The sequence below is a fragment of the Bacillus rossius genome, assembly GCF_032445375.1.
Source record: "Bacillus rossius redtenbacheri isolate Brsri chromosome 4 unlocalized genomic scaffold, Brsri_v3 Brsri_v3_scf4_1, whole genome shotgun sequence".
In the NCBI taxonomy this organism is placed as follows: Eukaryota; Metazoa; Arthropoda; class Insecta; order Phasmatodea; family Bacillidae; genus Bacillus; species Bacillus rossius.
This window is the reverse complement of record NW_026962010.1, coordinates 3,698,031-3,716,083: the sequence shown is the minus strand read 5'-3', so window position 1 is coordinate 3,716,083 and position 18,053 is coordinate 3,698,031. Positions and strand designations below refer to the sequence as shown.

The window sequence follows — 18,053 nt, the reverse complement described above, 5'->3', positions numbered from 1 at the left end:
AATAAACCCTTTAAAGCAATTCTTTTAAATCCCACCCGGAACAAAAAATTTCGACAAATGCTTTGATGAAGTTCCGGTGTGATCACCATTGTATGAGAAAATAAAATCTAATATGAAATCATGAACGCGAATCACACTTAGTTTCCGCACCTGCCTCTAGAATTCGCTACCGGAGCAGCTACGTCGACTATTGAATCATTCGATTTGCAGAGCGAAAGATTACTAAATAAAGAAATGTCTCCGATAAAAACAAAAAAAAAAGAGAAAATACTAAACCCTGACTTGGACCTGATTTTTTTACAATGAATTTTATTAAAACACTGCCTTTCCTTGTTAAACTTCATTCAAAAGTATTAATTGATAGTTGTACTATTATAAAGTTTTATTTTTATTACCTATGAGTAGAGACCCGGAAATTTCGCGGATTCTTCTGGCCTCAGGATAGAATTCAAAGTTACAGGTGTGCTCGACCCATGTTCAATTCCCATTGGTTGATTTCTTAGCGAGAACATTTTTATCCTTGTTATTTGGCACTACCTGATTCGCTTACTTCTCTCCTAGCTGGGTATCATTGGGTCACGGTCGTAGACGGGCGTGTCCAAACAACTGCGATCCAATCATGAACACAGTGCGAGAGTGTGAAGGTTTGCATTCTAGCTTGCGACTAAATGAATCTGCGAAATTTCCGGGTCTCTAACGATTATACATGAATGTGATTTTTAGTATTTGTAAAACTAATCCCAAGAATAATTTATCTGAAAAGATTATGCAATTTCTAAAGAACGTTGATATAAACATTGATGAAATATTAGTTCAAGGTTGTCTTAAAATTTTTGTTTAAAATTTTCCGGGAGAGGTTCCTAGAATCCTTTTACCGCCCCTCTGCCGGCAAGGAAAAATATCCGGCCGCGCCAATATCAAATTGCCCGGGGCCCCGTGCTGACCATTAAAATTTTTATTTTCCTTGTTTACAAATTTTTTTAATGTACATATATACGCATTAATGGACAAAAAAATACTTTAAATTATGTTTGCATGTAATCCAACGTTCTGGTCAATACTTTTTTTTTAAAGTACAAATTACTGGATTATACAAGTTGTGCTTTTAAGCATATATATATACTTATAGTTAGAGCCACGGATTTTTCGCGGATTCATTTAGTCGCAAGCTAGAATGCAAACCTCCACACTGTCGCACTGTGTTCATCATTGGACCGCAGTTATCTGGACACGCCCCTCTACGACCGTGAGCCAACGATGTTCAGCTAGGAGAGAAGTAAGCGAATCAGGTAGTGCCAAATAACAAGGATGAAAATGTTCTCGCTAAGAAATCAAACAATGGGAAAGTAAACATGGGTCGAGCACACCTATAACTTTGAATTCTATCCTGAGGCCAGAGGAATCCGCGAAATTTCCGGGACTCTACTTATCGTATTGCTATAATAATATTAAATACATAGCTCAGTTCACTGGAATGATTATTTCATACTAAGTAGGCCTATCCTCTATTTTTTACATAAAGTAATATTAAATTATTCACGTTTTTAGGAAATGATTATACATGAATTATCATAGGTAGAGACCCGGAAATTTCACGGAATCATTTCGCGATAGGCTCAAATACAAATGCTGCCTCTGCTACTGGCTCACAACTCACCTGGATGACTCTGGGCCAATGAGAAACGCCCGACCAAAGCTTTATCGAATCACAGGCTGCTACGTTGGGACGTCTCACAAGAGACCAGCCAATGAGTCAATGAGTGGGTGGCATTTGACCGAGTGTAGGTAGAACTATAAAGTTCATCCTGCAGGTCATTGAACCCGCGAATTTTTCCGGTCCCTAATAATAAGGTATTGAGTAAATATAATGACTAGAGACCTGTAAAATTCGCGATTTCAAATCCCTAAAGGATGGACTCCACGATCTTCTACGCACTCGTGCAAATTACGTCTGCTGATTGGTTACCGACTCGTAACACCTGTTGACTGGAATGATCGTGATTCGCTAATTCTTCTGTTAAAGATTTCTCATTGGCCCAGAGTCCTTCAGATAAACTGTGGCCCAATCACTGAAGCAAAATAATGTCAAAAGTATTTGTAATCTATCCTATCGCGCAAATGCATCCGCGAATTTTACAGGTCTCTAATAATGATCCCTAGATTCGGAAGAAGAAATGGCCCGTCGTTGCCTGGCTTTACACTAGTGCTAATACTAGTCTATCTGTCTTAATCTTTAGTTCTGCATGAGTTTTCCAATAAGACTTATTTTTAAATAACGAGATGATAAAATTGTGCAGTGTATAATTGCTCGGATGAAAAATAAAGGAAAATAATTAAGGTAAGTTACATATATAGGGGCAGGTATTTTTCGCGAAAAGATCTGCACACCTATTAGACTGCAACAAGGTATACACGCACCAGCGGTTTCTTCCTTGTGATTGGCGCCCGTCTGCGAGATAAGTCGTTGCTTATTTGGCCGAGCCATTCAAGACGCGTTTGCTTCCGCACTGAATTACTGTGATTGGTGTTGTTACAATCGACATGTTCCTGGAAGAAACTCACCCAATCACGAAACACAGACGATGTTACAGTGTTTTAACTTTCATCTGGTCTCAAGATCTTTTCGCGAAATCTGCATGGTCCTACATATATATAATTAAGATCTGTCTAAAGATAATTGTTTTCCAACGAAAATACCATGGTAAAGATGTGTTCAGAGCATAATCTATTTATAGAAAACACCATTAGTTTAATGAAGTATCATTGAATTCTTGTGATTTTGCCGATGCTTAGGTCAACTTTTCAATTACCAACTTCAGTCTAGCAGTTACCTACTGAGTATCTTGGAAATTATCCTGCCTTTAAATACTCTCGCCTGAGAGGGGAATTTTTCCTGATTGGTCGCAGTGGAGGGCCAATCAGAGCTGGGCCTCTGTGATTAATCGGGACTTCTGTCCAATCGGTGGCCTCTTCCATTCTGGTTGGCTCGACTGGGGTCTTTTTATGAATGTCCGTCTGAAATAGGTCATACAAGCTTAAGGAGTTATGATTATGGGCAGGCATTTTTCGCGAAAAGATCTGATCGCATATTAGACTGCAACAAGGTATGCCCGCACCTGTGGTTTCTTCCTTGTGATTGGCGGCCTTCTACGAGAGAAATCGTTGCCTTATTTGACAGAGCCACTCAGGACGCGTTTGCTACCGCACTGAATCACTGTGATTGGTGTTGTTACAATCGATAAGAACCTGGGAGAAACTCACCCAATCACGAAATACAGACTATGATATAGTGTTTTAACTTTCATCTAGCCTCGAAATCTTTTCGCGAAATATGCAGGCCCCTAGTTATGATTTATGCCTTGTCAGCCAACAAACTGAACAAGTAACACATGGCTGAAATTAAACCAAACTATTTTAAAATCAAAGCTGTCAGAGACAAATCCATTTTAATGCCAGCGTGCCTAATGAATAAGAGACTTGCAAGACTTATTTACGTAATTACACATAACCAGTCTGGAAGTGGCTAATGGAAATATTCCCGGGCTATTGAAGGCTACACTTTTTTTGATACGCTGTACAGTCATTGTCTTGTAACGTGTCTCAAATTTGACAGTTCTCAAAATTATAACAAACAGTTTACGTATTCTACCACTGTCGTTATGTCAACAACTGCCATGTAGTTGGCAATGTTCGTAAACAACATCACATGATGCTTTGCAAGTGAACGCTCTCACTAATTTCGAGAACTCTCCAATTTGAGATATGTTGCATGATAATTGACAATCGTATCTCTTAAAACATAGTGTTCGCAGTAATACTGGATTCTGATTCTTACCCGGACAGTAAAGCCTTGTGTTGTTCCAGTACTTCAAACAGTCAAAGTTATTTGTAAACCGGTCCCTGAATAGCTTTCCAGTATTAACTGCGCACATTAATAAGCATAATAAAACCAAATAATGTCATATTGTTTAATATACGATTATATTTTTCAAAGTTTAAAAAAAATCGTCAAAGTATTACATTATGCCCAAATTTTCATTATAACTACATACTTTGTATTAAGCAAAAATAACCATAACCTGTATATTGGCTGCATACTGGCGGGATGTTTCCGCTTGAGAGCATGTGATTCGGCAATGTTAAGGGATTCTTACTGGCCAAGATTATTTATTACCTACCAACTGTGTGCCAAGAGCGTAAGTAGTTTAGAGAGTATACACATTTGAATTTTATTCCACCACGAAATGAATCCGCGAATATTTTCCGTGTTGAGTGGCCGGGGGGGGGGGGGTTGTTCAGGATGGGCATAGTTATGTGTAGGGGCACGCAGATTTCGCGAAAAGATTTCGGGACTAGATGGAATTTAAAACACTGTAGAATCGCCTGTTTCGTGATAGGGAGAGTTTCTCCCAGGTACATATCGATTGTAACAACACCAATCACAGTGATTCAGTGCGAAACTAAACGCGTCCTGAGTGGCTCGGTCAAATAAGGCAACGACTTCTCTCGCAGAAGGCCGCCAATCACAAGGAAGACACCGCAGGTGCGGGTATACCTTGTTGCAGTCTAATAAGTGTTCAGATCTTTTCGCGAATTTTTCGTGTCTCTAGTTATGTGTAGGGGCAGGCATTTTTCGCGGAAAAAAACTACATACCTATTAGACTGCAACAATGTATAGGGCAAGTGTACCGAATATGAGACCCCTTTTTAAAAATATTAATATTTTGTTATTAAAACCACTATTGGTAGATTTATTTATCTTAGATGATATATTATGAAATGCACTTTTACTTCAAAACAGGATTGAGCACTTGTATCAAAACAGAAAGTAATTAAACTAAGAAATTTAAAAAATGCGAAATTTTATGAAAACAAAAACGTGTTCCTAATATGAGACATACCCTACATTATGTTTCAAATTCCATATTTGATATCATTTAGTCACTTTTTACACTTTTGTTTGTTACACATAGGACAGCCAAAACATGGATCAGCTCCGCAATCTTCGAGCCCACCCATAGCACTTGAGGCACTACCGCCATTTCTCGCCATGTTTGTCCTCTGAGAAAAGGCAGCAACATAACAAACACTCTGCATCATCATCACTTTCAAATCCATCACTTTCATTTGAACTGTCATGTAGCGAAATATTTTCGTCACTGCAGTCCTCAGAATCTACAGCGATGAATGATTTGAGGGTTATCCGTAATTTGTCCGTGTTGCGAGATCTGGTTTGTATAGGTCTAGCTTCGTTTCCTTTCTGTTTTCCAAGAACCAATTTCTTACGAGCTTTAGCCTTTTTATTTCTTGCGACATTTTCATCCAAGCTTGTTTTGTATGGCGATGATGTGATAACATTAGCACTGCCACATCTACTGGATGTTTCTTTTGAAGGAAAATTTGGTAGTGGTGAAATATCCACAGGTCTGATAAAGGGCCTAACTGCACTGCTGCAACATGGCTGATCTGTCTGCATCGAAGTTTCTCTTGGGTGTTTCTGGTCTTCTCTACAAATGGCTGTATCTGAATTCTCTACAAATGTCTGTATCTGAAATCTCTTGAGCTCCATTTTCTTCTTTAGTTTCTTGGCCATATTTAATGATTCAGAGAAAGCATCAAATTCATAAATACGAAATATGTTTCGGTTAAATGTAAACAGGCCTGTTTTATTAAAAGAATTAACAGATATTTCTATTGTTGCTGCTCTTTGGTATGCAGCACTGAAAAGTTTAGCCACTTTAAGTTTGTAACAATATGATTTGGGTTTTGGCGCAGCCGGTCTTCTACTTCTTGAGCATAATATATGTCTTGAGAGGGAACATAAAACCTACGTCCAACGGCTGCATCTTATGAGATGAGTGTGGAGGTAAGCAGATGATCGAAACGTGGCTTTCCCTGGCCTTCTCAGCAGGGCCTACATATCTAACTATGTTCTATTACAAAGTGTTAAGATATTTTATATAAAATTAAACTTATTAGTTACTGGTCTTACAGCGACAGTATTATTTTAAATCTAAATCACCTAATATGAGACCCTTACTCCTAATATGAGACCCTATCTCAAATTAGGACATGTAAGTGGTCTCATATTAAGCACCTTATAATGGCCGCTACAAAACACAACAACAAGGCTGAAATTTTAAACTGCCATAGTTCCTTATTTATGCACATGGAAGCTTACTTCACTGCTCATAAGAGAGTACGAATGGATAATTAATATAAACGTACCTCTATGTTGATAATAAAGCTGCAAGATGCCACTCACGAAAACTCAAAATGAAGAATATCGTATAAACTGTTATTCTGGATCTCGCGCGTCAGATAAAAGTCTCACTCTATCCGTGGTCGGGAAATGGAGGCTGCTGGTAGTTCCAAGAGCAGCTGATAGGTAGCAGCTCTTACTTGTCAAGATAACCAAGGATCTCATATTAAGGCCGGGTCTCATATTTGGGTCACCTACCCTATCCAATCAGGTGTTTCTTCCTTGTGATTGGCGGTCGTCTGCGAGAGAAGTCGTTGCCTTATTTGACCGAGCCACTCAGGACGCATTTACTTCCGAACTGAATCACTGTAATTGGTGTTCTAACAGCAGACATGCACCTGAAAGAAACTCACCCAATCACTAAACACAGACAATGCTACAGTGTTTTAACTTTCAGCTGGTCTCGGAATATTTTCGCGAAATATGCATGGCCCTAGTTATGTGTGAGCGGCATGTCTTCGTGGCCTCATGGCGTCATGGGTGTCTAGTTTAAACGGCGCAGGGGAGTCGCCTCCGAAGTGCGGGCGCGAGCGTGGAGGACGGGGCCCTGAGCGCATGCGCGGACGAGGCCATCGCTCCCATTGGCCGGGCTAATAAAGGCACTGTAGAGGACGTCGGGGTCACACACACACACACGCAAACACGCACACACGCGCGGCGCGAGGCCCTGAAGCGCTCCCCAGAAGATTTCCCGCGACGAAGGCCGCGCTCTCATTGGCTTCCCCACGTGACCTTTCCCGCTGCGTGAAGCGTCCGGGAGGGGGGGGGGACTCTTCCTTCTCCTTCTCTCCTTCGCATCGCGTGCTTTATTTATGCGAGTCCGCCATCACCCCCTCCCCCCTTCTACAAACTTTCTCAACTAAACTTAGCATGTGCGTTTCCCTTCTACGCGTGAAGTTGCGTCTTGTGTAGTGGCCTCGCAGACATTTTTTTGTCGCACTTTTACAAAATATTCCCTTGGAAATCAGTTGCCAAGAAATAGTTTGTTATACCGTACAAAAAAAAATTGGTTGTCTGTAAAGTCGGTTTACGGACGATAGTTTAACGTGACAACGTCATAACAAAACACTGATGAAATGGTTGCATACTTTTATGAATAAAATTGAATCATTTTTATTGAATTATCACTATTTTGTATGGATACAAAGAAGGAGTGAATTGAAATCCACAATTTAATTGATAAATATACTTTTATTTGCACTCATTAAATCAATTTTGTTTAATACTTTAACGAACAGATTATTTTAACTCTAACTTTTATACATGTTTGATATTTAACTTCTTCCAATCTGTGTTATTCTGTTAAGGATAGGACGATGATAGGAAAAGTGGGAAACGAATGGGAGTGTTTCAAGTTTAATGTGCCTCAAAAAAGTCGAATCGATGGTTGTTCCAATCGAGTGGAAGAGAGATAGATGCGGCGCAAGCGTACAATGAGCGTAACGGGACAATGTGCGTAACGGGACAATGAGTCATCCTTTTGCGTGCGTGCAGCCGTCGTTCATCGATTTATTAGACGTCACGTAAAAAAAAAAGATATCGTAACCTTATACAACACATGGATATGGTTATTTTTGCATACATGAATGTGGCGGTACATCACAACAACATCTGTCATGCTGAGTGCACGGCGTGGCGATCAGCATGAGCTGCATAAGTTTAACTATTGGCGGTACTGGGACAACACAAAGCATAAATGGCCGGGTAAGAATCCAAACCCAGTATTACTGCGAACACTATTTGGTAGTGATACAACGGTCAATTATCACGCAACAAATCTCAATTTTGACAGTTCTCGAAAATAGTACCAGCGGTCACTTGCAAAGCATCACGTGATGTTGTTTACGAACACTGCCAACTACATGGAAGTTTTTGACATAACAACATTGTTAGAAGAATATGTAAACCTTTTGTTCTACTTTTCAGAATTGTCCAATTTGAGACACGTTACAAGACACAGACTGTACCGCTTATAAAAGAAAGTTTAGCCTTCAGTAGCCCGGGAAATTTTCTATTAGCCACGTTTTATTGGTTATGTTGAGTTTAGTAAATAAGCATTGCAAGTCTCTCATTAGGCACGCCGGCACTAAAGTGGATTTGTCTCTGACAGCATTGATTTTAAAAATGTTTGGTTTGATTACAGCCGTAAGTTATTTGTTCAATTTGTTGGCTGACAAGGCATAAATCGTAACTTCCTAAGCTTTTATAATCTAATTCAGACAGGTGACATTTGCCCGATTATACATAGACCTATGACTGTGGAGTCTAACGTAGAGGTAATTGAAAATGCGAATTTTTCCGTTTCCCAGCCATTGATTTTCGCGACAAAATCTGATCGGGCTTTAGACTGCAATAACTAGGGGCATGCAGATTTCGCGAAAAGATTTCGAGACTAGATGAAAGTTAAAACACTCTAGCATCGTCTGAATTTCGTGATTGGGTGAGTTTCTCCCAGGTACATATCGATTGTAATAACACCAATCACAGTGATTCAGTGCGGAATTAAACGCGTCCTGAGTGGCTCGGCCAAATAAGGCCGCCAATCACAAGGAAGAAACCACAGATGCGGGTGTACCTTGTTGCAGTCTAATAAGTATACAGATATTTTCGCGAAAAATGCCTGCCCCTATCAATAACCAATAAGATATGTCTGCGGTAGTGATCGTTTCCTTGAATTTGCCCGGGCCATTCATGACGCAGGTGCACCTGCACTGGGTGGCTATGACTGGTGTGCCGACGGTTGACATGTGCCTGAAGTAAGCCCAGCCAAACCACGAAAAACAGATAATGATGCAAACTTTTAACACACAGCTGGTCTGGAAATATTTTGGCGAAAAATGCTTGGCTTTACTCATAACCACAGTAGAAACCAACGCCAGACAGTTGTGTGTCCTATACTAATAACTACAGACCTACAAAACTCACATTATTATTTAATGAAATGTTGGATTGCAAAGGTTCTGTGCACTGAATAACCTTTGTCACTGGAGTACATGTTATTTGGCAGAGCTTGGAGGACTAATAAACTCTAATCAATATGAGTAATCTTTCATTTCTCCAATTAATTTTTCTAAAACGCTTAATAGATTCTCGATTGCATACAAATATTATATATATACAGGTAAATAAATAAACTTTGGCAGCACAACGTCTGCCAAGTTCTGCTAGTATTTTGGTAAATTACAGGAAATGTATTTTTCTGTGCCCTTCTCCCGCTTGTTTACTACTGGCTCGCGGACGTCAAGGGCGTGTCAAGGACACTGCAGTCCAACCACCAACGTGAAGCAAATGTAACTATATGTATTTAAGGTATAATTTGCAACCCACTGAATCCGCGAAATAATTGTAGCTCAAGGTATCACAAAGGGCGTGTATTTTTCGCGTAACGATTTCGTGACCAGCTGCATTTCGTGATTTGAGTTAACATTCAAGGTACATATTAATAATTTGTTCACGAATCACACCCATCCAGTGCGGAAGCAAACGCGTCCTGAATGGCAGACGGCCGCCAATCCCAAGGAACAAACAGCCCGAGCTTGCGTTATTGCAGTCTAATGAGCGTTTAGATATATATATATATTTTTAAAAATACATGGTCCTATATATCACTCAATGAGCAGTCCAATGACAGGTAACATTTGTCCGAACACGTAGATTACTATGAAGTCTAGTCCACAGGTCACTGAGTAAAAGTATTTGTCCAGTCATTAAACTGATTGGCAAAATTTTATTCCGCCTTATCGCTCCAGTTTAGGAATTGTTGTTAGGGACTGGGATGATTCGCATTTTCAATTACTTCTTGGATAGACTCCACGAACTCCTTCACACTCGGACAAATACCACATGCTCATTGGCTACTGACTCGTGAGACCTGTCGACTGGGATGCTTACGATTCAAGATCAAAGTACTTCCCACAAACTGTGAGCCAATCACAGAAGCAATACGAAGGTACATGTGTTTGGATTCTAGCATAACGCGAAATGAATCCGCAAATTTTTCCTGTCTCCAATTATTGCGGAGCGTGAGATTGGATTTCGCGGTAGTAGCTGCTATTCCGCTCCTGCGTTGTTAAATTTGGTTCGTGTTTAAACAAAAATTGTGAGAGCCCTGTTTTCGATCAACTTGTAATGAGATGTTTGTATTTCCATCGGAGACGAAAATAAACATGAAAGTCCCCGCCTACCTTTGGCTATTTCACTCGTTTAGGCCTCAGGAAAAATGGGGCGGTAAGGATGATATCGACACGTCCATTAGGTAACTCTTCCACCTTACGACCAAGTCATTGGCCTTCTGGCATGCAGTATTTTTGCCTTGTTATGTGAATCAAATCACTGTGCCTCCAGAGCGGTAATCCTATCGTTACAGATTATTCATCCCAAAAATGTTTTGGGTTAAGATAGAGGTACAAAACACTCTTAGCTTTGGTTTATTTTTTCACAAGACGTGGGCATGTGTTGTTACAGCTGCGTTCTCATTGGCCCACTCAACACTGTACAAAATTTGCTGTACTTATACAAGTAAAGTCCCTGGCAAATGAGTTTCACTTGCAAAATTAACAGGCAGAGCTTCGTACTATTTGTAATTTTAAAAGCTCTATCTTGCAGTTTTACAAGTGATATGGTTGGCAACTGAGTTTGGGATATTCCTCATATAAATACATTATTTTTTTTACAGTGAAAAGTCACGCAACCTTAGTTTCACCGGTAACAGCTATAGTACGGTAATATATTGTGCAGGCATAAACAAAGCGAATCGAATCCCTAAACACATTCAACCGAGGAGCTGTGTAAATCTGCCCGAGTTTTTATAGGACTATGGACTATAGAAACTGGCACGAGAATTTGCGAATTTATTCCATTGTAGCTTATGCTTGTACCACGCACATCTGGTTCACTCTAACAAATGAACTACAGTTCTTTAGACACCCTGCACGAATCTGAGCCAGCAATAAATGAGAACAAAGTGTTAACTAATAATGTGCAACCCAGTCTTGATCCTAAAATTATTGCCAACTGATCATACTGACTTGCCTATTTCTAGCCTCAGAGCGAAAAGAATCCGTGAAATATTTATGACTACAACTCCTATAGCTTAAGACAGAAAAAAATTCGCGTATTCGTTTCACGATAGGGTAAAATACAACATTAGTTAATTTGTAAGCTCTGGGTCAATGGTAAACCACCAACAACAGAAGTTTGAAAAACAGGCTAAGAAGTTGCGACGTCTCGCAACCAACAACAGGGGGCATATTCTTGACGCTTTTTCATTCCGTTAGACAGCTAAATGTCTACTCTTGAACCTACTAGTGGTTATCGGAATCAACATTGTCGAGTTGAAAAAAAAGTATCTTTGAAATGTGGCAACGTTGCTTTTAGTGTTGACGTCACTGGTGGAAGGCCAATCACAATGAGGGAAGGACCATTTCTCATGAAAGAGGTATAATTTTTTCTCTTATGTTCATCTCTTTTGCTCTAGTTGATGGATGTGGAAGTTATGTGTATGAATACATAAGTAATAATTATAAATGAGATGCTACGGCGTTTAAACTCTCAGCTATTCCCGAAATTTTACGCGAAAAAATTCGTGCTCCTAGCGAAAACAATCGTTAGGAGCAGGCATTCTTCACGCAAAAAAAAAATACTTGTACGCCCCTTAGACTGCACTAAAGTGAGCCCGCGCCAGCTGTTTCTTTCTTGTGATTGGCGGCCGTTTGCGAGAGAAGCCATTGCCTTATTTGTAGAGACCGTAAAAATTCGCGGATTCATTTCGTGATAGGCTGAAATTCAAACATGTGTACAATTCTGCTGGTTCTGCTATTGGCTCGCAGTTTAACTGGAGCTCTCTGGGCCAATGAGAGACTATCGACCAAAGAAGTGTCGAATCACAAGCTACCCAGTGGAGACGCCTCACAATTTAGTACCCAATGAACACGCGTGTTTACTTGAGAAATGCAGAGGATAATGGGGGCTATCCTAGAGGTCATTGAATCCGCGAATTTTTCCTGTCCCTAGTTATTTGGCCGGGCCATGCAGGACGCGATTTTTTTTCTTCCGCGCAGAATTACTGTGATTGACGGTAGACATTTACCTGAAATAATCGATCACGAAACACATTCAACTCTTAGCTAGTCTGGAAGTCTCTTCGCGGAGAACACATGCCCCTGAGATTGGTGTGCAGTGACTGCGGGATAGGTTTCCTGAAATAGCGTGGTCCCGCGCGGAGGCCTCACGCCGCGGGGTCAACGACTCCTTGCAGGGGCAACGCCACCGCTAGTACCCTGCCCCGCGCCAGGCCAGCCGAAAAGAAGGGTCGGGTTGGGGAAGGGAATGAGCTTACCCCCTCTCCCTCACTGCTCCCCTCTCCAGGTTCCCCTCTCGCGGCGCTACCGCTCCACCGGCGACTGGCGGAACTGCTAGCATACTGCGGCGCGACGCGCTGCGGCGGCAGGGGGAAACAGCAGAAGACGCAGAAAGGGACCGTTCTACATTTGACGCGGAAACGAAAAGAAAAGAAGAAGAAATAAGATCCGGACCTCACAACATAAATATAGGTATACTTTTCGCTATCCGTATGTCGCTTCTACAAGAGAAGCCAAAGATGTCCATCGAGTTCTGTCCCTGCCCGAACACGCCCGAATATTCACCTTCGGCCAACCTCGGGATTTGTTTTATTTTTGCGCAAGAAAAATGAATTCAAATATTAAAAGTGGTCAGTTAGGTTAGCTACATTAAAACACCATGGACGGTTAGTTAGGTTAGTATAGCTACATTAAAATAAACAGAGAAATATAAATATATATAAATAAACACGAGGTTGGCCGAAGGTGAATATTCGGGCGTGTTCGGGCAGGGACAGAACTTGATGTACATCTCAGGCTTCCCCTTCTACAATGCACGGAATCGAAACAGACGGCAACCGACGAGATTGAACCTCGCGGTTACGAAGAATTATTTAATTTAAAAGAATGTTGAGATCTGACAGCAAAACATGGTCTTGATTTATTAATTTACTTAACAAAAATAAAACCACTACGTAACAATAAAATCACTAAATATTCTTATAATTGAAAAAAAAATAACTGTTCACGTATTTAAATGCTAAACAAAAGAAAATTCTACCACCCGCGGCCAAATACTCGGCTTCTGGTCGTTTCTGGTCGTTTCTGGTCGCATGGAGTAAAGTAAACGAAAGTGCTGAGCATGGACGAGCTAATCCGTACGGATTCAACATCCGCATGCGTGCCATTGCAGAAAGTACTTAGTTTCGTGAGTTCCGTCTTCGTTTCCGTGTCATTGTAGAACGGTGCTGAAAGTTGACACTACGATGTGGCCCGAAAAGTTCCATCCGTCCATCCGTCTGTCAAAAGCTTTTGACGGACGGGTGAAATTGTAACCTCCAAATGTCTGCAAGGGCTGCATGTCAAATTTTATTCTATTAGATTTTTTAAAAAATTTTTTTAATTATCTGGATTCTTACATAATTATTATTTTTTAATAACTTTTGAATACACTTTAAAGATTGTTTTTTGAAACAACAATGATCCGATTCACATGGTAAAACACTGAAAATGTTGAAATAAATACCATAGGGAAAAATTTGAGTTTAATTAGATTCAAGTGCATAGCTTACATGATTCTCAAACTAATTTAAAGTATACAAGAGAAATTTCCTTCAAAATTAATAATTTCTCAACAGTTGGCAGCATGAATGAAGGAAAATACTATGACAGACAAACGTATGTCAGACGGATGGGGTCGGTCGGGCGCGACGGGCTGTTGTTATTCCGGCTTAAGTCAGGAAAAGTGGGTTTTTTAAATGCATTTTCGGGGGGGGGGGGGCGGTGCTATTATTCTGCACGCCCTCGCTACGAGCGAAGTAAGCGATGGTGACGAAGTTGTGTTTAGTTAATAGTTACTCTTGTATATATACAGTCTCACGAGTTTGTATTATTCGTGTGCATATTAAATCTTGAATGATGTGTTTAATTTTACTTTTGTGGATATTATGTTGAACATTTTGCTTTTTTTTTTTACCTTTTTTTTTGTGAAATATATTTTTTCAACTAGAAGAAATTTTAGAATTTTAGTGTTTTTTTTATTTAATAAATAAATCCTGACAATTATGGTGTTGTAAAATCTCTCTTTTTTTAATTAATTTAATTTTTCGTAACTGTTAAGTTTGATCTTATGGTTCGAAGCAAACTGACTCAGTTGTGCGTGCTCCCGCAAGGAGCGCTAAAAGCAGATGTAGCTGTCTAAATGGAACTTGCCGTTCTACAGGGTATATTTGCCATGTACCGTATCTTGTAGCTATATGGTATAAATAATGTTTCACCTCTGTGTCCAACGTGGGAAGACTAAACCTGGGTTTAGAATTTAAAAAATAAATAAATAAAATCATAGCGAGTCATGCACAAAACCTGTCCAAAATTAAATTTTTGTGCTTTAATTTCAGCCAACGAAATTTCGCTATTTATTTATTCTATTATACTGGTAGTATTCGTAAATAAGTTTTTAAAAGCTAGTAATTAATCCGCGACAGATAAGAGATACCTAACCAGCAGCCTACGAAAATAGTTATTCAAGGCATAAATTAATTTAGGTTATGATAGGTTACTTAAACATAAATAACGCAAGCTTTCGCGGCCACTGTCTGGAGTTATTTCGCCATTCCAATTCCTGTAAAACCTTTAGTGAGCGTTTCTAACATCGCAACATACCTTCATTTTTCTTACTCCAGTTACATTTATCGCAGACAATACGCAAGATTTATTTCTAAATTAATGTAATAACTCGACAATTTCTTGTCATTATTTATGATGGATAATTGTGTGACGTTCCTTACTCCCTCAGGATTCAAAGTTTTCAACATCTTAAAAATTTGTTCCTTAGCTGAATTTTTGCGCAGTAGTGTATTCTACAATGCTTAATAACATACCGAAAGTTTACCGCTGTAGACCTTGTGCGTATCACCGAAAACGTGCCTGTAAGTCCTAGATGACAGCGACATACAGCAGTCCATTAAAATGCTTCTTATTTACGCAGTTTTTAACGTATACTCTCCATAAACCCACCAAATTAATCTAGGAACGCTATTACAAACATTCAGATTGAAAAATATTCCGAATTTTAACATGAAAGTTCTGAAAAAGGTCTATTAAATAATGAAATTCGTTATTTTATCTCAGTCAAGGATATAAAAACCCGATTCTAACAAAAATAAAGGGTCCGACGTAAAAAAATTTCTTACAAAAGTGGTTACAATTTTCTAATTATTTAAAGTGACGTATTATTCAAGAAGCTAGCAAAATGTATTGCATCGCCAGGAAGTTTCGAAGGTTTCAGTGAATGTACGAGCTGCGACAGTACTACAGCCGCAACAGCTGGGCGACTTTCACACGAAATCGACGTTTATCAGTATTTCGAAAATCTGACACATCGGAAATTTAGTAAAGTGAAAATTTCAACGTTTTCTAGTCGCATGTGAAAATTCTACCTTCGCAAACCTTGTGCAAAACGTGCAGTTAAGTCCTAAATAATAGCTTCTTGAACGCTCCAGAATATTGCATTCCGTAAACGTTATTATTACAGTATACTTTCAGTTTTCACATGCTACTAGAAAACGTTGAAATTTTCACTGTACCGAATTTCCGTTTGGTCAAATTTTTCAGAGACTAATGTAATAAATGTCTATTTCGTGGGAAAGTCGCCCAGCTCTTGCGGCTGTAGTACTGTCGCAGCACGTACATACACTGATACGCTCGGAACGCTCTATCGGTGCAATCAATTACACGAGACTCTTGAAAAATACGTCACCTTAAAGCTTAACAAAAATGCACCCACTTTTGTAAGAGATTTTTTTACGTTGGACCCTTTGATTTTATTATAATTGGGTTTATATATCCTTGACTGAAATATAAAAAAAAATTATTTCATTATTTAAACGACTTATATCAAAACTTTTATATTAACATTCGGAACATTTTTCAACATGAATGTGTGTAATAGCGTTTCGAGATTACTTTGGTAGGTTTATGGAGAGTATAGGTACGTTAAAAACGGCGTAAATGGGAAGCATTTTAATGGACTGCTGTATGTCGCTGTCATCTAGGACTTACAGGCACGTTTTCGGTGATACGCACAAGGTCTACAACGGTAAACATTCTGTACGTTATTAAGCATTGTAGAATATATTACTGCGCAAAAAATTCAGCTAAGGAACAAATTTTGAAGACGTTGAAAACTCTGTATCCTGGGCATTCCCACAGCCCCTGGAGTTGTCGGTACCGGGGGAAAGTCAGGGAACCCTGCCGTCTCCCCCCCAGCACCCCCCCCCCCCTCAAGGCGGGGGCAAGCAGAGAGGTCACCGACCCCGAGCTGTGCTCGCGCGCGGGTCGCGGGTACCCCCCCCCCCCCTTCTTCACCGGCGAAAATAAAGTGGGTCGGGCCGTCGACCCCCAACGGCGCGCCGGTACCGACTCGCACGGGCTGCCCCCCCCCCCCCCCTCACACAACCCAGGGGGCCCTTCGTCCGAGCGAGGGGTCACGTGCTGACCCCACAGCTGACGTGCTGACGTGCGAGCTGCCCTGCGGCGAACTCACCAACCCACGCACCTGGCACTCAGAGCGCAGGGCAGACAGCTCCACTGGGATTAGTAACGGACTGAAAAAATTCGCGCCATCGATGACCTCTAGGACGGCACTCCATGTACTCGGTTTAAATGCACCTGCTCATATTGGCTACTAACTCGTTGCACCTGTTGACTGGGATGCTTGTGATTGGATTCTACTTTTGTTGAGCGTTTTTTTTTTTGGCTCATAGTTCCCCAGGTATTCTGTAGTCCAATCACTGAATGAGCATGATTCGAGCCTGTCGCGATATGAATCCGCGGAGTTTTTCCGGTCTCTATGGATCAGCACCCGCGAACCCGAGTCTCGTCCTTCTGCATCCTCCCGTCATGCTTCTGGAGATGCCCTCGGCACAGTCCTGACCGCCATCCAAGCCCTACAGCTCGGAGGCGGCCTGCAACTCCTGTCGGACCTCGAGGCCCGCAGTGGACTGGTCGGGCGGCCAGTCTGAGCCGGCACGCGCCCTTCTGCCTCCCGACGACGGCCAGACCTGGAGCTGTTCGAGAACACCACCCTACAGCGGGCGGGTGCTTCAGCTAAATTATACATAGAGACCTGAAAAATTCGCGAGTTCATTTCGCGATAGACTGACATCCAACAAACGTTTACCTTCGTACAGCTTCTGCGATTGGCCGGCCCACATTTTATCTGGGGAACTTCGGGCCAATGGAAAAACCTGAACCATGAAAGTGCCGAATCATGGACAAATTGGTAGAGACCTGTAAAATTCGCGATTTCAAATACCTAAAGGATAGACTCCATGATCATCTATGCACTCGTGCAAATTACATCTGCTGATTGGTTACCGACTCGTAACACCTGTTGACTGGAATGATCGTGATTCGCTAATTCTTCTGTCAAAGATTTTTCATTGGCCCACCAGAGTCCTTCAGATAAACTGTGGCCCAATCACTGAAGCGAAATAATGTCAAAAGTTTTTGGACTCTATCCTATCATGAAATGAATCCGCGAATTTTACAGGTCTCTACAAATTGGTTAAGACTTCTCACGAATCAGCAGCCAATGAACAGGTGTCATTCCCCAAAGTTTGTTAAGTACTGTGGATTCTATCCTAGAGGTCAACGAACCCGCGAATTTTTCCGGTCCCTAATGATATACTAAAAAACGCATCGTAGTGGTCATCTATGCGTTGCTCCCGAAT

General features: G+C 40.8%; 1 protein-coding gene across 5 annotated transcripts in view; it reads right to left on the bottom strand.

The window, feature by feature from the left end:
• LOC134541744 (uncharacterized) overlaps positions 1-18,053 on the bottom strand; it is a 371,288-nt gene that overhangs the window by 54,765 nt on the left and 298,470 nt on the right. The window lies entirely within an intron of this gene.